At 39.9% G+C, this 24,911-nt stretch overlaps 1 protein-coding gene across 2 annotated transcripts in view; it reads right to left on the reverse strand.

Moving 5' to 3' along the window:
- The window catches only part of ESR1 (estrogen receptor 1), a 189,718-nt gene extending 180,450 nt beyond the window's left edge, over positions 1 to 9,268 (reverse strand). The window contains exon 1 of one of the 2 annotated variants that reach the window (XM_083830466.1): positions 9,118 to 9,268. The gene's annotated coding sequence lies outside the window, so the exon portion shown is untranslated. Of the gene's footprint in view, positions 1 to 7,585; positions 7,664 to 9,117 lie in introns of those variants that run through there. The other variant, XM_083830467.1, reaches the window with a different exon arrangement.
- Between the last annotated feature and the right edge of the window lie 15,643 nt (positions 9,269 to 24,911).

Here is a 24,911-nt window from a genome sequence, read left to right on the forward strand (position 1 = left end):
GTAGACCCATTGTTAACTGGAGAAGATAACATTGATAATTAGGAAGAAAAGAACATCTCAGGAAAAGAAGCAGAATGATGTATTTGCATCACAGGTAAGAAGAAACAATTTTCAAATCCACTAGTAACTGAGGAAAATGTTAATCAACAACTATTAGAGATAAACGCTTGATGGTGTGTACTCCCAGTCACAGTTTCACCAGCAGAGACATCTTTGGCCTGCTAATCTTGCAGCAATGCAGTTCCAGAAGACTGTCTTGGCACTTTTCTGAAAATTTCCACAGTGTTCTGTGCACGTCAGTCTGATCTGATCACACTTATTTGTCAGAGATGGGGAGGTAAACCTGAAATCTCAGAGGATAAAATTTGCAGAGGATTCGAAATCTGGTTCTCATACACGGATTTTGATCACTTCATAGATATTAGTACTTTTGGCTTATTGAAAGCAAATGCAAAGTACTAAGGAATGTCGGTCACCTGTGATGGAACAGGGGGCTTGATCCTGTAAAATAATGTCTCTGATGAGTTTCAAGCTGCTCTGCATAACTTCTGTCACCCGACATACTTAAAGGCCTGGTATTAAGCAATGCAGTATTCTTGCCAAGCTTGCTCTTCGGTTCAGCCAGTCTGACCAACATGAAGACAATACATCTGTTTCTGGCCTGCTAGTTACAATAAGGGATAATGACTCTCTATCCAGCACCCAGCATAAGAGCTGAGGCTGCAGCAATGAGCTGCATTGATCGTAAAACTAGCACTGGATCTCAGCTTCCCCAAGACTTCAGAAACACTTATTTTCCAGGACTGCAGACTCCTTGGTCCCCTGGCTGGACAATTAGAAAGGAAGTAGGAGTTAAGTGGAAATTTTATAACATCTGTACAAGAGTACAGACAATGAACCCCACAGTAAATTCTGAGAACTATCTTGTGGAGAAGGGCTGCCAATCTTTTCAAAAAGTTATTAATATCTAGGGAGATACTGGAGGAAAGGATAAAAAGAAGTAAAGTACTCCTTTCCAGAAAAAGAAGAAAAGCAAGAGAGTGTTTCTGGTAATTTTCCTGTAAGTTTATCTTTATTGTTCAACAAGGAATGGAACAAATACTAAAAAAAAAATTTACTGGCTAGCAGTAAGTTTGTGTGAATCAAGCAGTATTAAATTATAAAAGAAAAAGCTTGCCAGAAATCCATGACTCTTTCAAAAAAATATGTAAAATTATATAATTAGTGAAAGGAGTGAATATATTAGCATGTGACAGTACAAACAGTGCTAGACATATAAAAATAATGACTTAAAAAAATTCCAGCTGACCGGAATAGCAACACTGCAAAATTAAGTGGTTATCTATAGTTACACTGTTATGGCCATTCAACATTTGCAAAGGATAAAGAACACAATCTCTAATAGGGTAAGTTTTAAGACATGGCTTACTTAACATCCATGAGATGGAGAAAATAGCATAGTTGTTTAATTATTTCATTAGTGTCCTTCTGTTCTCATAAAATAATTCTTTTTCTTTAAACCCTGGGCAAATCAACATAACTCAATCAGATGTTGCAGTTTTCCCACTGTGTAGTGCTGTTCCTCTTTGGATCCACAAACCATGCACTAACCTCCTGATGTACCAACATTTTACAGGCAAAATGTCTTGAATTCTGCAGTCACAACCAGACTTCGGTTTAGAGATGAATCTACCCAGCTTGCCTATGATTGCCACCTGCTCACCACAAGCTCTGTGAATATTTCCAGGAGAAAATAAGGGTGAAGGAGGCAATAAAACCAAGACAGCATCCTGTGCTGCCTCTGGAGGGGACAGCAGGTGCATCAGGCACTTGCTGTGCACTGAGAGGCACAGGAGGAGGGAGGAACCAGCCACTCAGGTGTAATGAGAATGCCTTGCTGAGTACTGCTTCTGGATCATCTGAATGATGTCTGCTGAAAGTCCATGCTGCTATGACACCTATAAGAAATTAGATAACCTAAGAAGAGCTAGATTGAGAAGCTGATAGTAAAGAGAAGCTGTCACTGCATGTGTTCACTGCCTTCTCCTCAGCTCAAGCGTCACTTCTTCTGAACTGTGAGCTTGTGAGGATGTGATCTTTTGAAACCTGTAGCAAGAGACTGAAGAAATGTTGTTCTATCTTGCAATGGGACAGTACTCTCTTAAGAGCTTTGGGACATCGAGATATATGGATTTGAGGGGGACATTTCTGCCATAAGGATATTGACAAGGAAAAGTCTCTAGTAGAATTAAAAAAACTGTTGGCAGGGGTGATCTGTCAGGAAAGACATAAAAAGTTATAAAATCTACTTTGGCTAAGTGATTTTTAAGACCACTTCAATGGTCTGCATGAATTTAAAAGTTGCCAAGGAAGAAGAATATACATTTAATATGGTAGAAAGAATCATAAATATAAAGGGTGGATTGAAATTATAAAGAAAAGGTAGGAGTAATCTTTATGAATTAATGCAATATTCCCAACTCTAAAGAAGTCTTCCAAAGCGCTCATCAGCTAATGTCCTGGGATTTCCAAATCTTGAGCATGCCAGACACTTGAAAACAATCAAACCTCTGGAAAATATGCCCAGAGATACCAAAAGCAATTTGAAATAGATTTTCATGTCTTAACTTCTTGTTTTGTTCAAAACACAACTACATTACTCCTTAACCAAATGGTGGCCTAGGAACCTATTTTTATTGTAAATTTAAATAGTTTGAATCCTGTTATAGAAAGGATTAGAACATAATTCACTCTGCAGCTCTGTAGAGCAGCTTTGCTGCTTCTAGGACCTTCCATTCTAAATTTGAAAGCTCCCACAGCTTCCATATAACCATGAACAATCTTCCTCTTATCTGATTGCTGAGAATAATCATCCCAGGTTCTGTCTTCTGTCCTGAAATTAAAAATACACTCTTTTCCACAAATTGTCTGAATATTCTACCATGTGCTGTATGACAGGCCCAATCTGTTAGTCCTTTATGCCAGACAGAGAAAAAGTTGCTCCTTTGAACGATTTACTACCCTCTGTGTTTTCACTGACACAATAATTACTTTCTCTGCATTTTTTTTAAGACTCTTTGTAGGCAACTCCCCCATACCCATGAACAAGCTTAACGAGTGCTTTAAAGTGCTATCTGTTTTCCAGAGTCTGAAACACAGATGTCTCTTTTTGGTAATGTTGCAAGCCATTGACCTCAATGCAAATTTGATGTGTTCCATTGGTGCACTATTCAGACATGATTTGCTATGTAAAGGGTTGGGGTTTTTTAATTATTATTATTCCTTTATTTTTTTAGAAACTAGTTTCAATTCCCAGCCTTCATTTAGGGAGTTTATCTTGATATTGTTCCACTTTTCAGCAACTGATTTATACACAAAGATACAGCCACTATGCCAAATTATAAAATGCATTAACCAGCAAAGAGGAAAACATTCATTTAAATTTTCTTTTCAAATTTGAATCTTTCTGAATTTTCTAATTCATGCTTAATCTACTTTACCTAGCTAGCCTCTCTTTGCTATTCCATCTGAATTTTGCAGACAAAATTTGGGCGAACACATTAGGGCCTACATCTGTAGGAAAAAAAAAAAAAAGCCTTTTCATCTTTCAAACTTTTGGCAAAAATGTAATGCTGTTGGGAAACTGCTTTGGTTTTTGGTAGCAGGACAGCATTAGAATTAGTCCATTGGTTCAGAGAGTTCATCCATTTCTTTTAGTGCCTGATCTCCAGCACTGGTCGGAAGCAGATGCTCAGGGAACAAGCAGGTATGACACTCCTGAATACATTACTACCCTCCAGCTCTTCTCTCAGTGTATTCCCTGAAATTGATCTGGTTTATCCATTTACTAACACTGAGTGAACTCTTTTCCGTGTATTTATCCACATTTATGTAAACTATCACACGTGAATTATCAATAATATCCTTTGACATGAATTTCCAAAATCTACTGCATGAAAAACATCTCCTTCTGTTTGTTTTGAACCTGGCTTCTACTAGCTTCAGTGTACTGAAAGGCATGATGAACAGAAACACAACTCACAACTTTGCAGATTTCTATCAAATACTCCCCAAATCATCTATTTTCAGAGTCCTAGCCTACTTAACCATTCCCCATTTTACCTCAGAGCACGAACAAAACTGACAAATCTGTGACTCTTAAGAGACACTGCTAACAAAGTTCCTCCCAGGTGCTTAATTCTGTGTTTTTACAAAAGAACTGTTAACAAAAGATGATTTTTAATAGTCAGACTTGTTTGTTCTGCAGTGCCTTTTATTTAGAACATTGCCAAGGGGAAGATATTCGTTTCTACATTCTATATTCATTTTAGATTAAAAGAAACCAGGCCATGAAGGTATAAGTTATAGATACAATCGAATCAAATGCACAAACACAATACAGAGAATATTTAGCTAGGCAGTAAAAGCATCCCATGTATTCGTAGGAGCCATTAATTTGCTGCATTTGGCACAGATGGATTCTTGCACAGAGAATTAATTTCACCTAATTTCAAGAAAAATGCAAACAAATCAGAATCCAAAGGACTGTAATAGTATTAGAGGATTTTAACAGAAGAGGTGATGAAAAGATAAAGAAGGCTGTACTGATTGGGTTTCTTTTCTCTGAAGAAGTGGAGGCTAGGGACAAACATGATAATGATCTTACAACAGGTAACAGTGCTGTAAGGAGGGCAGTAATCGATAGTTTACCACGGCCACCATGAGAAGCAAAATTTGTGAGACGAGTTACACATTACAAAAAGCTTTCTAATGGTCAGAGGAAGAAAATGCCAAAATAGTCTATCTAAAGAGATCTGGAATCTCCTCCCCAGAGGGCTTTTAATATCTTCCAGGGTGGCATGTTTGATCCTTCCTCAGTCTATGCAGATAAGTGATCTAAAATCCCTGTCAGCTCTGCACTCCTATGGTTTCCCATTGATGTAACATGTGGCTTTAATGGGACACAGCTGCCTAAAAGCATTTTATGAGTTCTGGTAGCTAGCCAAAGGACCAATATATGGACCTGCAAATAACAAGAATAGGACACAAGAGCTATTGTTCCCAGTCATATGGTTTTATTTGAATGTTACTTGGTTTGAAAAAATCAAATCTTGCCTATTCAGTTTTTGCTGATTCAGTCTGTTTAAGGCATACAAAGTGGGAAAATAACATAATTGATGCTCTTATTCTGAATTCAAAATTTCCAAATTGCTAACAGTATCAAGGGGCTCTCAGCACAATGCAAACAGAATTTGTTCTTAGGAATAGGCCTAACTGCATTTTGGTTCCAATTAAAACATATTTTTGGCTTCTTACTGCTTACCATTACAATTACTATGACCTAATGGGAACTCAAGCTTTAGCATAATCTCCAAAATCATAACCATTCTGTTTCTTCATAAATTATAAAATCACACACCTTCCAATTGTTTGTGGCAGAATTTGCTCTGATTTCACAGGCAGAAGGATATAAGCATGGGCTGCTGCATCTAATGAAAGCAAGGTTCATCGTTAAGGCCTTCTCATGACAACTCAGAGACAGTAAGTGTGAAAAAGTCTTTTTCTCACTAGACACTAACAGATGACTACAGGAAAATAGCACACTGCTGCTCTTTAATTTGGTGATGCTACTTTATTCTTGATATTCCTGTCTCATTTCAGCTTCCGATATAATTAATGAAAAGAGGTAGGTCTTAAACTACAGAGTAAACTCAATCCATTGAGCAGACAAAAAGATACCATTTCTAACAAGCGCCTAAGTTAGACTGCTCTAATTTATAAGCATAAACCTTCTCCTTAGGGTGCAAGCTGCCAGTCTGAGGTAAAGAATATTATAATACGTGAGAATTTTGCTCTACCAGGGAGCTCATCTGCTGATTAAGCAGGCAAAATGTTCTAATAGAAACAGATGCAAAACACCCCATAACAAAAAATAGGAATAGAAGTCTAGGTAAACATTTGCAAAAAGTTAGATACACTAAGTGATTCATTCTTCCAAGCAGATTCAAGAAGTAAAAAAAATAAAGTAAAATAAAACTATATATACACCTGCCAATACTGTAAGAAGAAAAAATTAAAAAAAAAAAAATCAGACATCATGATAATAATTCAAACTCACCCAGTATCTATAACACAGCTCTTAAACTTATTTAAGTAGTGTGTACAGTGACAGTCTAGCGACTGCCCAATTCATGCTTAGGTGCTCGCCCACTGTCCCCGACTCTGCATGCTTACTATATCATTGCTAGACTCTCTTGTGGAGAAAACCAAACCCTTTCCACCAAGAGAAGAATTAAAAGAACATTTTTAGGGTCACAAAGTCAGGCACTCTAAGGTAAAGGCATGCCAAAGCTTAAAACAGTTGTCCTTATTGTTTCCATTTGTACATCTGCATTGCCACTTCACTGCATGTCTTAACATGAATTTCTTTTTTTCTCTTGGTTCCAACTGATTAGCTCGGTTTTTTAAATTATTACTTTCAGAATTTGTTCTAATGTCTGGCATACTGTTCAGGTCAGAACAAGAGGCTTTTTGTCACTTTCACCCCCCTCTGCCTGTTATAAATATAGATAATACAGGTGTTGTACTCGGTAATTCCCTAGTGAAATTATCACCCAGCATGAAATATTTATCAAAATAGTTTGCTTTTGACCTTACAATAATGTTGAAAGAAGCTTGAGCTTTAACAGACTATTCAATTCCCCTGTTTTACGTATGTGTTAGGCAATGAGAAATATTTTCAGGCTGTAGACAAGTCCAAAATTAAAGCTGCACAAGATGTTTTATCTCTGGAATCTAGTCACTGAGTTATTGATACTGCAAAACTCCTAAAGTATTTAAAGTAGACGTTGTGTGCAAGTTTCTTGGTTTGAAAAACAAACATTCTTCCTTTCTCAAAAATTCAATTATGTGCTGCCTTCTGACGGTCTCAGTTACTGTGAAGAACTAAGGTCCATCACAAAAACCTCTGCTGTCACTTCTCTTCATAGAATCACAGAATGGCTCACGACCTTAAACATCACCTAGTTCCATCCCCCCTGCCGTAGGGAGGGATGCCACTCACTATTTTACAGCCTCTCTTATGCTGGTACTTCCTCACAGGTAATTCTTCCAATTTTGTCTTTCTTACCCAGTTTTGGTCTTTACTCCCCAGCTTTCTGACCTCCTTATAGGCACTAGAGGGAAACATCTTTTCCACCTTTCCAGTTCCTCCTGCAGGAAGCTCCTGTTTAGGCTGCACAGCCCATCCTTTTCCCCTGCCAGACCTATTTATTCTGTACAAGCCTTAAAATATAAATCCTCACTTTTCCTCGGGCTATCTACCCCTTAACTCCTTTCGTCATCCTAACCTCTTTGTCCAGCCCATCCTGACTTCTTACCCAGAAAAGTAAACCCGATGTCTAGTTTCCACTCCCACATACGCCTCCAGTCCCTGTATTTCATCGTCTTCTACAAATAGATCCAATGTCTCAGTCTATTGCCTTGATCCCTGGCCCAAGGTCAGGCTCTCCTCCATTATTCTTTTCAACTTTAGGCAGCTTCCTCCTAAATAATGCATAGATAATGCAGAGAAGGAACCCCATACCGATGAGCCAGTGAAGCCAGCAGCGCTCCAGGATCTTCAGTTACAGCAGAGGTCTGCTCAGCCCTGCACCGTCCCAGCCTGGGCACGCAGAGATAAACGTTAGGGAATAAAGCTGAAAACATCCAGCAAATATGAGCATTTTTAAACGATGTTTTATTTAAACAGCTTACCATTTTGCCAGATTTGGGTTGATTTCACAGAGATAGGTCACCATTTAGCCAATGGCCATTTCTTTTCCAGGTGTCAAGCCTCCACTCAAAGCACAGACAGAGTCATGCAAGAAAGCTTTCCTTTAGTTAGGGCCAAGCAGAACTTGAAAATACCTTCGCCAGCACACACAGTATATGTGCAAAACTCCGTTAGGGTCCACGTTTTCTATACTAACACAAAGCCTACACTAGCTCTCACTCCACTTGTGCAATCATGAAACTATGACCTGCAGATCAACGGTCCCACAGCTACATTTGGAGTCCCACAAAGAAGAGATTATCCCTGCAAAACTATTTGCATTTCAAAATATATATATGTAGTTGGGGGCGGACTACTTCCAATTCATTTTTAAAATGAAGTATTTGGGATATAATTTTGCTAAAAGACCTGTGTCGGTCATGCAGACCAGCATAAGGAGAAGTCAGATTTCAACTCAGACAGTTATAGTTCGACTACAATATAAGCATCTGAAAACAAAGACCATAGTGGGAAGTGTCAGGCAACTTTAATCATAGGTGGGGCTGATATAACCACTTTATCACAGGGAAACACACTACATATGCAGGGAGATCAGCCGTAAAATAACCTCCTTCCCGTTATTACCCTGCAGATCCAGTAGCTCCCACACTTCAAGCCACTTGAATTTTGGCAGCCTGGTGACTAACAGCCAGAAGCACAATTTCAAGCTGATGATAAAACACTAACCTCACAAAACAACTCGTAACGGCTTTTCCAGCTTGTGATTTTCAATGGGCAAAATTAACAGCGGTTGTACGCTTGCCGCTACATTAAATGGTCTAAGTCATCCGCAATTTCTGGAAATTTCTTCAAACCTAAAACCTGTAGCTAATAGTTATTTTCTTGAACTGGCACTGATATACTCAATAAACACACTTCAAATCTATGCAACAGTTATTATGTATTACCAAAGGGAAGGTTGTCTCCTATGTACTTTCCCAACCCAGTGCACAGTCTGTAAGACTGCTATGATGCCAATGGGTATTTCTGCAACATGGAACTTCACAGGGAGATGAATACAATATATTTTGCTTGGAGTACAGTACAGAAGCTGTCATTGCTGCTTTGGGAGAAGGGCACTCTACATCCTACTGATTACTGCTCCAGAAGCCAATTTTGGCAAAATCAGGCTCAGACAGAGTCCTGTGCTCATAGTCTAGAACACAAATGCATAATAGGTGCAGCACAGAGAAACGTACATCAACCCACTGTACATATAAATATAGACATGCAATTAAGTCACAACAGATATGAATCAGAAACAACAAAACAGAAACAACAGCAAAAAAAAACAGATTACCTACTTTGACAGATTCATACCAGCAGTCTTCTCATTTTAAAGCAAAAAAACAGGAGAGAGAATATTCAAATTTCTTGCCCATTTGGGTGGCTTCTTTGCACATGTTCCTGAATTTTCAGCTATGATGAGATCTGCTCATTGGCAGTCACCAAGAGGCTGATATGACCATGAAATGAGGAAACACAGGGAATGAAAAATAAGGTGCTAGCACCACCATTTGCTGAGGGCTGGAAAAACTAGCAGAAACTTTAAGAGACTACAAAGACCTGTTTCTATAACACAGGCTGCTTTTAACTCTCTTACCATTGCTGTTATGTGAGATGCTTGATCAAAACATGCTGTCAGCATTAATTATTTGCCAGGAAAATCTTAATGAAGTCTAGATGATAATTTTTATTTCCAGCGCTATAAATCTGCATGTGTAGACACAGTTTCGTACAAGGGTTGTTTGGGGTTTTTTTAAGTGTTATTTGAGTTAAACAAAAATATTACTGAGAGCTAACCATATACTGACAGTGAACATACAGCGGCTGGCTGAGGTGAACTGAAACAGCTTAAGAGAGTTACTATGCCCCTGGAAGACATATTTTACTGCTGCTCCCTGCCATCCTGACATGAAGAAATTGGGGGGGAGGGTTCTGCCAAGATCCCCTGGCAGGGGTGAGCTGTGCCAGCAGAGCCCTTCCCCTCCGTCACATGGTGCTTCCATGTCGGCCTCCTGCTTCCGGGGGCAGCTTAGGTTCGCTTCTAAGGAGGAGGAGGCCTGCAAAGGAGGAAAGCAGTACGAGTCTTATTTAAGCAGTCTGAAGGAGCACGGCCTGATTTTAAAAGACACTTGCTAAGAAGCAGATCACAACACCTGTATTGCTCAGTACACACGTGATTCCCAGACTTGATGTGGGCTTTTAAAATCAAATTTGCTTCTTCCTTCTGTGCTGTCTGCTAGCTTAATTTTGCTCCTCTTGAGCAACAGACACTTACTTGTGACAAAAATCAAATGAATTCATGACAAGGGATGCACTAAATTTTTTATTTTTTTCAAAAAAAAATCTATACTGTGGAGGGGAAATGTTTTAATGTGGGATAAAAACTACAATTACTAGTTTTCAGAAAATTGACAGAAGCATCTCTATTGCACTAACACACTGATAAGCATTTTTGTTATCAAGACATTGCTACTGGCCCAAAAGACCTAGTAAATTTTCCTTTAACAAAGTTTTTTAAAGTCACACTTTTAATTCCTTACATGAAATAATGAAATGAAATGAAATGAAAAATTTTCTGTAGATTTTGATCTGTGAAGAGGATAAAGAGCAAGAGCTATACTATCTCGTAATAACATTATCTGATATCAGCTCAATGCAGAGTAGGTTCAGAGGGTATGAGGAAGAAAAATTAAAGAGTATCTTCCTCAGCTTTGTAACTGTTTTCTGAAAATTGTTTAGACTCACTCACCATGACAAGATTACTGTTACAAATCTGTAGCTGAATTTCTTCCTCTGCTAGATCTTTCCACAAACAGCATACTTCTTTCATCCTAAAGCATCCCAAACCAGATAACCTGGATCTAGCAGGTGCTCTGAGGTGCAGGTAACAGTGTGGACTCAAGTTCCTCACAGTCTCAAGATCTTTCAACAATTTCTCGCTGTCACAGTGAGTTAAGAAAGCATCATCTAGATTTACTTCTATAACAGGCAGAATTGAGATATGAGTGCACATCAGGTGATGCAGAACAAAGATGAAAAAAGGTTTCTCTAAAGACAGCTATCAGTGGTGGCCTCTGCTTTGGCTAGTGTCACAATACATAACCCTATAGAAGTTAACAAAAACCACTTAGATGTGCACAAATTAAGGCTTTTTTGCATTAGATATACAGAAAGACAGAGAAAAAATACTTGTCTTGATCATATGTAGTAGCTATAGACACAATGAAAAAAAAGGAAGAAAGCACAGACCAATTTTTTTAAAGCTGGATATTTTGGCAGCTCCAAGTATTTTCAAGTATTTCATATATTTCATCCAATTTATGCAATTCCGTAGAATGAAAATGGATTAAAACTTTTGCCTTCTTTTCCTCAAACATTTTTAGCCCCTCAGATTTCTCAAAGCTGTCTAATTACTCCTAAAGCTGCTTTAAAAACTCTCAATTTCTTGGGAGACGTACCATCAGGACTTGTCAGTTTCCTCACTGTCATGAACTTTGTCTCAAAGTGTGTTTTCATCACTTACCCCAAGTCACAGCTGACACAGTTATATTTGTTAAAGTATTTAATTTTTCCCAAACTGTTTTTTTTTTCTGCACCATTTTCAGATGTGACTACACTATACAGGCAGCTGATAACAAATCTCCCTGCTCAATGTTTTCACGTATGGCCTCTCCAAGTAGGCAGGACAAAGATAAACGCAGCACAGTGATAGATATTTTGTGTTTCTTATTTCTAGCCTTTTTTACATTGTTCTTCCTCCTCTCTAACAACTGCACTGTGACTTAAGACTGACATACCTAACTATACTGAAGTATAGGGCAGCTATGGAAAACACACTTTAAAACTGTGCTCAGGGTGTATACGCAAAAGATAAAGATAATGAAACAGAAAAACAGAGTGAAGTTCATGGCTTGTAGACAACCCATGAAGCCATGAACCAAAGCCGTGAAGCAGCCAGTAATACTGTCTAAAGCTGGGCCAAAATTGCTCATTTCTCTTCCCTTTCTCCATTAGCCACTGTCACTATTACAGGCACAGGCACACTCAGAAGAAATTCATAAGGCTAAAAAAAAAAAAAGTATCCTTAGGAGCTTCTGCACTGTAGTTACTTGTCCTAAGTCACTGCAGGATTTTCTGGGGAGGTCACACACTCCTGAGCCTCGCAGATTGCTGAGAGAGGTAGGACTGCAATTGAGAAGATGCATTAGTCCCAGGAGCCAGATTCTTAGAGAGGGATCAGTGCAACCAAAGGCCTCCCTTCACGGCAGGCTGTGGAGTGTCCTTGCAGGACCTGAGGGTGCCAACACTCAGCTTCTCTCCCCACATCCCTTTGGTGGCGTTAAAGGAAAAGATGGGAAAGAAAGGAAGAAAGGTGGAGCAAAACTGCAAAGGCCTCAAGGACACTGCAGAACTGGGGTAGAGAAAGCTGCTGAACAAAAGTCCTGTGTGTGCTCCAGGAAGGTAAGAAGGAAGAAATTAATGGGATCGGCTAAAACTTAGGGCTTTGGGCCCCAGAACACTCCCAGCCTCACTCCTGTCAAACCAATTTAGAGAAGAGGGCATCTCCGTAGGTAAAACCATAGCTTCCCATACACCGTGAACTCAGCATCACACAAATATGTACAACATGCTGTTATATGCATATATACTCACATATGTATGAGTAGCAGCACAGTGTCACTGTATAAACTAGGGAAAATACTATCTCGCTTGCTCTGCAGCCTATAGGTATTAACACCTCTCTTACAGCAGTGCTGACATCATGAAGGATTCTGCTCACAAACAGGCATATAAACCAAAAATATTTCTGTCTCCAGCTTCATACGGCAACACAAGTTGCCATATGAAGCAACAACAAACCAAGCAAAAAATCAGGATTTAACAAATAGCAATAAATTTGTATCTTCAACCTGCTACAACTGACACCATCTGAGCAATTACTGAAAACATCTGCTAATTCTTTAATCATATTTATTTACAGAAATCACGCAGGCAGATATATTCAGCATTATTACTGATTTTTTATTTTTATTTTTTTTTGTGCAGTGCTTTTGCACTGCAGTAATTTAATTTATTCTGTGAATCCACACATAAAATTTCCAGTTCAGTTAAACGATCATATTATCTTTTGTTAAAGACAGAGAAGTCTTTAGTCCTTTCAGATCTTTGTAAAATCAAGCCAGTGGGTTCTGCTTTCATGACCAAGGATGCAAAAGCCATCATTCTTAAAAAAGAAGCTAGAACAGATAATAGATGCCAGACCTGTGGAATGCAAGAGGATGAAAGACGCAGCAAAAGACACCAGAGGTTTAGCAGGGGAAGCAGCTTCACTCTTTCAGTTAAGAAACGTACATCTCTGATACTTCAAAAGAAAAATTAATATTAAAAGAAAAAATATATAATTCACCTATTAAGAAAGAACGTATAGTTTCTGTGATAATTTTACCAGGACTTGTGGGTTTCTTATCTCTTATGAAAAAGAAGAGCTATGCACATCTTGAGATATTATTTGCTCCCTGAGATGAGGAGTGCTGCAACACTCATGGAAATCCAAAACACTCTCTCCGTGCAGAGATGGCGTGGAGAGATTTACAACAGCATAGCAAAGTAAACATTTAGGCTAACTCCTGAAGTTAAGCATGCGTCCAGCTGATGGTATCACATGCAGTTACATTTGTTAGCTGGAAGTTATTCTACAGCTGTCCTCCTTCTGCAGCCCCCAGCATTGGCCACATCCATATGTCAGCACTGGATGCTAGAGAATATCAGGTTGCTTTGCTATGGCAGGCCACATACACGTTTTCTAGGCCATCTCACTACAGAGAGTTTAAGATCTTTTCAAATTTAGGTACACAAAAAAGCAGTTAAAGATTCATTCTCCAATCTGAAAGGTAAATGTCTACATGAAATTGTTGTCTTTTTTATGAGTAGTCTCCATATTCCTCTTTTTTCTTCTCTGTCAGCTGCATTCAGCCAGTTTAACTGGTGGGAAGAGTTGTCTGGCTAAAGTAAAAGCAAACAACATCTTACAAAAACTAAAAGATACCATTTTATTTAAAACCAAGTTCTTGGCTGTCAGGATACCCAAAGAACCCCTGATGAACAAGAAGTACTGCTAGGAAAGTTGATATTAATATTTCCACCATAAAATTTCATTGAAGATTTTCAAAAAAGATGGGCAAAAGATGCTTCTATAAAAATAACATTTTTTCCTTCCAAAACAGCAAATGAATTCATGATTGCCCAGGTCACTTGGTTTGTGTAGTGACTGACTGGGTTTTCAATAGCTGACCTTTATCAGATTGGCTGATTGACAGTTGGTTAAAGGTAATTTTGCATTTCTTGGCCCCAGAAATATATCACCTTATTTCAGTTCAATATCTTTTTGGTGTTGTTTTGTTGTAGTTGTTGCTAGAATCAAGTTTCTTTACCTTCTTGTTTATTTAAATTACTAACAATAAATGTAAAGTCAATTTAAATCAATAATTATGTTTACAAATTTTATACCAAAGCTATAAGTAGACCTTAGTGCTTCAGACCATTTCTAGCAGAGTCTAAGGAGTGTGGGCTACTGAAAGAAAACTTTTACTCCGTTAGTAAGTTGACTGTTTTTATTAATGTCCAAATTTTCTCGGCACAAGAAATGAGACTCCATAACTGAGCTCTGTCTACACTGATACATAGCAAAGTTTGATGTTTTCTTCACGTTAAACTTACCAGGTCATAACATGACAAATGCCGGAACCCTGGCAGCCTTGCAGGTCTGGAGTTGAATGCCTTCAACTCCTCAGGATTTGGATCTTCCCAGAGGTACACGAGCAAAGTGGCCAGCCTCTGCTGGCTGACGGTGCTGGACGCGTTTCTTTGCAGAAGACACTCATCTGGCAGCCAAATGGCAGCATAAAAATCACAGAAGACTTGTTCTCCAGACCCCTCACCAGCTTCATTGCCCTTCTCTGGACTCGCTCGAGCACGTCCATGTCCTTCCTGTAGCGAGGGGCCCAAAACTTAACACAGTACTCGAGGTGCAGCCTCACCAGAGCCAAGTACGGAGGGAAAATCACTTCCCTAGTCCTGCTGGCCACACTGTTTCTTATACAAGCCAGGATGCTGTGGCCTTCTTGGCCACCTGAGCACACTGCTGGCTCATATTCAGCCGACTATCAACCAATACTCCCAGGTCCTTCTCGGCCAGGCAGCTTTCCAGCCACTCATCTCCCAGCCTGTAGCTCTGCTTGGGGTTGTTGCGCCCCAGGTGCAGGACCCGGCACTTGGCCTTGTTGAGCTTCATACAGTTGGCCTCAGCCCATCGGTCCAGCCTATCCAGATCCTCCTGCAGAGTCTCCCTGCCCTCGAGCAGATCGACACACGCACCTAACTTGGTGTCTTCTGCAAACTTACTGAGGGTGCACTCGATCCCCTCATCCAGATCGTGAATAAAGATATTAAAGAGAACTGGGCCCAGTACTGAGCCCTGGGGGACTCCACTAGTGACCGGACTCTAACTGGATTTAACTCTATTCACCACAACTCTTTGGGCCAGGCTACTCAGCCAGTTTTTAACCCAATGAAACATACACCAGTCCAAGCCATGAGCAGCCAGTTTCTTGAGGAGAATGCTGTGGGAAAGTGTCAAAAGTCTTACTGAAGTCAAGGTAGACCACATCCACAGCCTTTCCGTCATCCACTAAGCGCGTCACTTTGTCATAGAAGGAGATCAGGTTCGTCAAGCAGGACCTGCCCTTCATAAACCCATGCTGACTGGGCCTGATCGCCTGATTGCCCTGCAAGTGCCGCGTGATGACACTCAAGATAATCTGCTCCATGAACTTCCCTGGCACTGAGGTCAAACTAACAGGCCTATAGTTTCCTGGGTCTACCCTCCAGCCCTTCTTGTAGATGGGCGTCACGTTTGCTAGCCGCCAGTCGACTGGGTCCTCCCCTGATAGCCAGGACTGCTGATAAATGATGCAAAGCGGCTTGGCCAGCTCTTCCACCAATTCTCTAGCTACAGCATGTAAGAGATGTTGGTCCTGAGGTTCTGTCATCGCAACCAACTGATAGTATTAATCCAGCAGCCTTTTGAAGCACCGATGGAGCATCCTCAGGAGTACCGACACAAGGCTGTGATGTGCAGCCCGCAAGTCTCTCTGCATGATAACAAGAGCACCGGCAGCTATTTTTCTCCTTGTTCTTTTGGATGTTCTTCACTTATCCAGCCAGTATTTGCCTAGCAGTTGTTCTGAATTTTTGCCTTTTGTCAGTGATGGCTGCTTCTTACTTCCTAATTAATAGCATCACGCTGACTTTGTATCTGTTAGCTCATCTACTAGAGGTTGAAAATTTCCATATGTATCAGGCAAAAAGAGCTCTGAGGCTTTTCCTTCACAGCCAACTCCTACTTTGTCTTATGTAGTGGTATTCATCTTCTTTGACTATTTCTTACATTATTAGCTGTTTCACAATAGCTTTTCACACTACCATGTCCACTAGAATATGACATCTGCAGTAAGTATCCATTTTAGTTTCCTGCTAGTATTTAGTAAGAGGATACAACATACATGTACACATACAATATAATATGTTAAAGAAATTACATTTGAAAATTTCAGGGATTTTGTACGTCACTTATTTTGGACTATCTAGAATTCTGAGCAGAGGAAAGAACACTTAAAAGCAGTTAAATAAGAAATCCCACAATAGCCAAACTACTTAACTTACTGCCAGAATATAATTTCCTTCATTTACAATTTGACAGCTTGTTTTGTAGCTCTTTGAAAAGCAGAAGTGTTACTCTGTTATGTGTAAGACTTTAAAAATAACCATAAATAAAATACTGAACTCCAGCTGCTAACTGCAAAGCTGAGGATAGAAACAATATGGTAAAATATTGCTGTTGCTACTTAAAATATTGAATATATTACCAGCCTTGGACAAATTTCTAAAACATAATTATGTACTTGTGAATGGAAAAAAAAAAAAAAACTTAGGTTCTATTCATGCATGCACACATCTTTCCCACAGATAGTCCTGTCATATCCTACTCCACTACATCACATCCATGCAGAGACTTCTGTATTTTGGGTGGTTTTCCACACCAGCATCCCTTCACCTTTTTGCAGTCTGGTCCCATTCCCCATTTGGAATTCCCTTTCCATTGTACACATCTAAACCATCAGCACCAACTGTTCTCACCCATCCCACAGGGCTTGTCAGAGGAACAGTCTTCACTTACCGCCTAATTGTGGATTCTTCCACATTTTACAACATTGTTTTTTTGTTTGTTTGGTTGGTTTTTAATAGATATAATTTAGGGTGAAAATGTAAAGTCTTCTTTCAATTGAACATGTTGGGCCTTTTGCATCATTTTCAGAGCTCACATATATAAAAAATTGCAGTTGTTTTCCATTCAGAAGTGTGAAAACCAACAGTCCTAGCTGGAAAACTGCCTTACGCTTCCAGGAGAGACAAAAACCAAACATATCCAGAGGTAATTGGTAGAACTGGGATTTTGGTATTTTGACTGCTTCTGACCACGTATTCCTCACCTCCTACTGCCTGTGACAAGCAGGTTTCACCGGCAGGGACATCCCGCAAGCCACACATGCCCTGTGGCAGCTCTCCCTGGGGAGCAGCACAGCCACATCCCAGGTGCAAGACACGACCCCACTGTCTCTGCCCAGCTCCCTACATCCTTACGTCTTACATCCTGGGATTTCTTCCCATTCCCTCCCAAGGTTGGGTACCAGATTTTAAATCTGTGATTTTGTTGTATTGTGGGAAGATTTGTGCTCTGTAACAGTTTCACATCAGGGAATATGGCTGAACAAGGAGCCCAGAAAAAGCAAGGGAGTATCATGTCTACTAGATGCAGCACGGATGCACAGCTCAGCACCAGGGCAGCACTCGGAGGAGGCAGCAATCACCTTGCACCTTGATGTGGTTTTCTGCAGGTCTCTTCATGTTGCTGCGGTTTCTCCATCTGTAAGGACAGAAGCAATAGGCCAGCACCCCTTGCCAAGCACTTTGAGATCCTGTCGCAGAAAGTACTACGTCAGAGAACAGTCTTATTATTAAGTAATACATTTATGTAAATTACAAGTATTTATTCTACTGCAATTTAAGATAGTCTAATTATATTTGTAGTTATTAGCAACTGAGTATTAAAACATTTACTAAGCAATGTGTTTATTAGAAATAAGTCAGCGTTTTCATTTTGTTATCATGGTCAATATTACTATTATCTGGTGGATAACGTAGCATGCATTTTCTGTTCATAATATTTTTGTGTTCTGACACTTTTCCTTACAATGCTAATCCCATTTCTACACGGGCAAAGGACTTGGTACTCGACCTGAATTTGTGGTCCACAGGATAGGTGCTGACCAGGGGAGTACAATACAACAGTTTCCATTTTCAGTCACTCTTCCAGCAGGTTCTCCAGCCTAGCTTAGAAATAAATGTCATTACAGTTTATTGTAAGCTAAAAGCAAAACTAGTAGCAAATAACAGAAGGAAATTTCCACAGATTTTTTTCTAAAGAAAAAAGAAATCAACAAATTATAGGGAGTCCTATAGGTAACCAAATATAATTTTATAATACTCCAATATTTCATCTACAAAACTGTTAAAGAACTTTATCAACGTGGTTGGGCAACTGTAATTACCTTCCTGTTAAACAGAGAACACAAACTTCAGTACTTAATCTTTCCAGAACCATAGCCTTGTACCATCAAACAGAAAGGAACATGCTCATGTTGTAAGAAATATATATTTTTCTCAGACAAAAGTAGTGCCTTACAAATGGACTTTTGAAATTTAACTGTGACAGAAATAAGGGCCAAAGTTCATAACAAAATGTATCCTACACATGGGCCAAGCAGCTGAGGGCAGGCAGGTGCCAGCAGCCTTGTGGGGGGTGTCAAACCCAGAGCCCTGCCACCACGGGGTGAAACGGCACCTAGCTGGCTGCTGAGAGCTCACGGGTGGCAGACCAAGACCTCTGGCAGTGAGACTTGGGAGGCATTCCCCATTGATTCCCCACTTTTCCAAAACAAAAGAACAAGCGTCATTATAGTAAGCAAGAAGCTGTAAAGCACTGGGTGAGAGAAAGAGAATTATTTCCATCCTAGGAATTCCTGTATCTAAGAAAGTTAAATTTTTCGTCTTCGCATGGAGACCATTTTCAAACCACTGTTTTTTTAATTCATTTTGACAGTAACAGTGAAGTCTGCCCAAGGCAAGAAGCAGATTGTTTTATTACTTTAGTTTGGGCTATATACACTTTTCAAGCTCAATTTGTGTCCGCAAAGGTAGAGCCTGAGTTTCAGAGGGCATTCCCCTTCATAACTCCTATTGATCTTCAACAGCCATTCTGGGTGCTCTGCACCTCCAAATGCCAGATATTAAAGCCCTTCCACTATGAAGAATGTGTAAATCCATTGAAAGATCATCCAGAAGACTGCACAGCACGTCTGCCCATGGAGAGAAACAATGGGACCACTGATGTTCGTGCAAGCAGAATGGACTTGAGACGGTCACAGTGAGCAGTGGGTGAGGAAGCAAAGGGCACTTGCTAGCCCTGATCCCGCTGGCACACCATGCTGCTCAGAGGCTCTGGTAGCAACTGCAGTGATGCACACAAAGCAGGAGTCCTTGCACAAGGAAACACTCTGTCACGTGGTGTTTTCCAGACCGTGCAACCTTGCTTCCTCCCGCTCTTCATCAGTGAGGAATGCTCATTATAAAGGTCAGTCTTCACTCTGCTCTGAACTGCCCAAAACTGACAGATTTTTATTTATAGATATAAGCAAAATTATGGTGTGTTTTTTTTTTTTTTTCCATTTGTCTTGTTCTGAGGAATGACAGCCATTTCGGCTTGACTTTTCAAATGAGTAAATGTTGTCACCTAGCATCAGAGACTTTGCTCGTACTGTAAATAAAAGCAAAGTTTTGTAAACGGGAGCACCAAATTGTGTTGCAGGCAATGATAACGTTGCTATAGACAAGGATGTAAACTGTACCTTCAAATCAGTCAGGAGCTTCTTAGGAAAATCACAGAGGGTACATTTCTGGAGGAACACAGTCTCTGATTTAGAGGCCATAAAGACATTATAAAGCAATATATTCTCAGTATTTGAAAGCACACTGCTTAAGAATAAAATAATAAAATAACAATAATAATTAATAATAATTAATAATAATAATAATAATAATAATAAAGTAAAACCAAAACTGGCCATCCCAGCTGGAGGAATATGGGATCTCTGTCCTTGCAGGCCAGGCATTTTATGCATGAAAGGGACAGCTGTAAGCAGCAGTGCTGCCCTTGCCACTCCTACAGCTTCACAAGACCGACAGGATGCTTACCTGCCTTGACTCAAACTCCATTTGGGCTGCAGTCCTCAGGCAGGTTGCCAGCCCTTCCTCCTGCTCTAGCTTCCCTTTTTCTCTCTGCGTCAAGGACAGGTTTCCCAGGGCAGCTAGCTCCTCGTGTTTCTATCCCAAAGCCCATCCACAAGTCAGGAGAAGTTTATAAAGCCTTACAATGAGGATTTATCACCAGGTAACTCTGAACCCATGACATCAATTTCTGCTTGGGTCATTGCTCTAAATCCATCTCTGTTTACTAGTTGCTTTTTCAAATATTTATTCTTTTTTTATTCCTACGCTCTCCACAGCCTGCTAGCTTGAACTGTTGTGATGAATAGTTTCTCACAGCAAAAAGGGAATTCATCTTCAAGTATATTTTTAGCTACTTGAAGTCAATCTATTTCAGCTCCTTGACTGAGATGCATCTCAAATCCCCTTTCTCTGTCCCCTCTTGCTTCCACAACCTAGATATAGCTGCCTGGAGGTTTGCATCAACCTCACTACTTCTCTTCACTCCTGCTGGACACTCCCCAACACCATTGTCTATCCCCTGTTCAACTGTTCTCAATTCATCTTCTCCAAGACAGCCAGGCCTAGCTAATGGTGTCACACGATGGTGACACCATGTAAGTATTGTTCTAAAAACATACAACACCAAACACTATCAAAAAGGTGATGCATTGGTGAGACTGCGATAACCTCAGCACTAATCTAGCACTTTTCTGCGCAGCCTGGTTTGGGCCAATCTCCAAGGAAAGCTTTAAGGGACTTTTAAGTCTCAACCTGTAGGGTTCCTTCACCAACGCTGATGGCCACACTACTTCTGTAATAAAAAAGATTGCAGTCTGCTTCCCAAGCATCTCCACCAGATTGTCTTGCTGCCATCATTTTATCCTTGTATCTCTCCTTCTTTCTGCAGCTCCTCCTCCCTACCATGGAGCAGCAGTCCATGCCTGTCCCCTTGTGGACACATGCCTGACATAACCTTGCAAGTTCCTAGGATCCCTTTAGGTTGACCAAAACCTTTCTGCCCCTTTGGCTCCACACTCAAAAGCAGACTTACACCCCAGCAGCTCCAGAAAGCCACCTAAAGGGAGTACGAAGCACTGCTGTCTGCTGAGGGACAGAAAGCGGCAGAGCAAGGAACTGAACAGCAGAGCAAGGGTGAAGGGATTGCTCAAGCAGCCCTGCGCAACCAGGCTGACGCTGGAAGCCTGCTGGATGAAGAACAGGGCTGGCCACAGACATTTCGCTGCAGATTAGCGATCTGTGAAAGAGCAGGGTGAGAAAGAAAAGCAAATTTAATTGAGGACAGAGGCCAAGAACAAAAGATAAATAAATAAGCAAGCCAACAAAAAAGCAAGCAAGCAAACAACAAAACAACAGTGAATTACTCCAAAGAAAGGTCTGTTGGTACTGAATTTCTGATCGTCCTTTGAGGCACCTGTCAGGTTAACTGTGAGACCCCAGACATCCATAAAGGCAAGAATTCAGCCGGAGCAGCTGCCCATGTCAATCTATGCTGCTGCTTTTAAGTTGCACACTTTTATACTGTCACTGCAGTATGAGGGATACACAGAGAAAATACGTTGAAATATTTGTATCAGTGCTTCTTTCTCATTCACTGTGCCAGCCTGAGTCCAAGAGCAGCCCGGCAACAGTCCGAGGGCTGCAGACACTGTCGGGACCAGAAGCATCTTTTGGACCCGCCCAGATTTGCAGTCCTGTTTGCAAGGCTTCCCTCTGCCCCAGCCCCAAGAGCTGCTGCAGTCACTCTCTTCCTTGGCAAAGAAACATGGCCAGGAGGGGAAAGGGCTGAATCAGCTCTGCTGGCACGTCACTGCCTCCATATGAACACCAGACAAATCTCCCGGCATCCAACAGATGCCACCGCATGTTTGTTTTGCGGTCGGAGCTGCCAGCGCACGGTCGGAGGCGCAGTGCGGCCTCCCCGCTGCGCAGGGCTGTGGTTGAGGAGGGAGCTGGGAGCCGGGGCGAGGCAAATGTCGCACCCAGACAGACCCCCGGCCAGGACCAGGCTGTCCGCAGGGTGAGCCCACAGCAGCTGGGGACATGGACTCATCCATGCAGGCAGCTCCATCATTTCCAAAGGGGAAACAGAGCTTAGCTTCTGGAATTAATTCACACCTCATCGCTTAATAAAAACACCTCTCTGCTTGCACACATCTATGGACCTAATCCTATTCTGGTTCTTGCCTGCACGCTTAGCGATTAGACTCCACGCTCTCTAGCCCCATCCCCAGAAGTACCAAAGTCCTCTGACAATTGGTTTCTCTAAATTGGGCTGCGTGGAAGAGAGCAGCTTGGTCTCCATTTGCTCACACTGCAGCTTTCTTTTCCTTATTTCTACTACTTACCAAAAGTGTAAGTAATTACAGAGTAATCAAAAGTGTAAGAAAAAACACATCAACAGTTTTGTTTATTGCCATTTCAAAAGAAGTGCTCCTCTTTGTTTCTCGGCTCATTAGCTGATTTCAAACTTATCAGAAAAGCATTTTTTTTTTTGTTCAGGCAAAGTTGTTTTTTGTAGGTCTTTATTTCTGACTCAGTTATTCCTGAATAATTATGGATACAGTTTTATAACTCACCCTTCTTTTCTTCCAGACAAGGAAACGCTGCCATACAGGATTCTTGCTTATTTTGACAGAAGAACAAAGTAATCTGAAATCCTCCATTTGAAAATGATTATGTTTGACCGTTCTTTCCAATTTCTATTCTGGCAAACACCCAATTTTTGTATGTTCCACACAATTAACTAATTTTAAATTGTTACTTGGTTTTCTGTGATTCAATAATATCAGAGATCCTTCTTCTCTAAATTCACAGTGAATTTCAATTCACTTTGTTCCTTTCCTCTTTTTTTTAACTCAATAGAAACCTATAGTTTTAAAAAAGACTTCTATTTCATATGAGTCCAAGAGGACACAGAGTCCAGGAGTCTTTTTCTCTAGCAAGGTCCCTGATTCCCCACCTGTTTTTGTTTTTGCTTTTTAATTGAAAATCTATTAAGATTTAGAGTCATCTCTAGTCGCCCTCCCCTGCACCATCATAATGGACAGAATTACTCAGTAACTGAACAACCCCAGGAGAACGTGAATAATGCACACATCATTCACATCACTAAAAGGTGGAAGAAGCAAACAAACAGCTTTATACAGGAATAATAAACTCTAGAGCGACATACGTTAAAGTAATTTAATATAATCTTTAGTCTTCCTAATGCTAATTCAGCAACACATTTAAGTGCTCTTGCACTTAATTTCTTTGAGGAATCATGACTCTACCGCTTTAATTCCTCAATATAAATTTTGAAGAACAGATTACTGACAATACGTTATATAAGCAAAAGTTTAGTTGCATACATTTTAATACTTATAAAATATTTAAATATAAATCATAATCACTCGTTTCTACCTGCACTGTGATTTTATTAGTAAAATATTTATGGCATGTAAATTGTTTCACTTCAGTATCTACAATGGCAATGTTTGTTGAGTTTTGCCTTTTTTTAACTACCAGTCTGATTTATTGCCTTCATTAGAGTTGGTTCAGCTATTATTTGGAGAAAAAAAAAAAAAAAAGGCATTAAAAAGCCCTTATTCTACTTTCTGCTGGCATAACACACAAAATAGTAAGCAAGCTTTTTTTTTTTTTTTTTTTTTTCCAGTGTCAAAATCTGCCTCCTCTGAAGTAATTGAGCAAACTTTGCTGGTGGTTTTGCTGGAACATCACAGCTGGTGCCACAGTTGTGGTCATGGGGGGACAGGGTACAGGAACACATGGCATGGCAGCAGACTAAGTTTTTTTGCAGGAAATCATCTGACTTAGCCATAAATTATGGCCAAATATGAATACTTATTTATGATTGGCATGCTCAGAGTCTATTAAAGTTATGACTGTTATCTGGGCTGACTAAAACTAATTTCTTAACACAGTTTATTAAATTCGTACAATGTAGTAAAATATGCTTTGTAGAGTATTTATTAATGTATATGAAGAAACCAGGTTTTGTTGCTTATTTACACAACCCTAGCAGAAAAGAAATGCCCAAAGAACCAGCAACACACACACTGAAACTACTTGTGTTTTTTTCCAAAAATTATCAAATTCCTACACACTTTTCCACTCTCTAAATTCCCAACCAACATATCACACCTAAAAAATATTTACATTTCAATTTGTTATTTTACTTTGAAAGTGTAGTGCTTTCCTAAGTTAAAGTCTATGTAAGTTAATATTAGATATTTCCATTACTCCATTTATTAAACTGTACTGGAAAGAAACAATATCTCATCCTAAAACAAGAAAGAAATTTGATTTTAATTCAAGTAGCCTCAGGAGCATAAAAATATATGATTTATTGTGTGTCCTAAAAACACTGATTTTGCAAAAGATTGTGTTTCCCTTTTTTTTTTAAGCCAAGTCACTGCAAAATGATTTTGCAGAAATGCAATAATAAAAGCAACCTGGAATGCTCTAAGTCCATAGCCATATACCAAAATTACTGTATTTTCTTCTAAAAGTCTATTTTTTTCTTAAAATAGTGCTCAGTTTTAGTGAGTGGGTTATCATTTGCTGCGATACTGTAGAAGGTCCACAATAGTCATACATAAATAGCTAAGTCATCTTTACTGTTCAACAGATACACATAAAATATATAATGGGAAGAGAAAAAAAACACAGAATCAATTTTGAGTGT

This window comes from Anser anser, assembly GCF_964211835.1.
Source record: "Anser anser genome assembly, chromosome: 3".
Classification (NCBI taxonomy): domain Eukaryota; kingdom Metazoa; phylum Chordata; class Aves; order Anseriformes; family Anatidae; genus Anser; species Anser anser.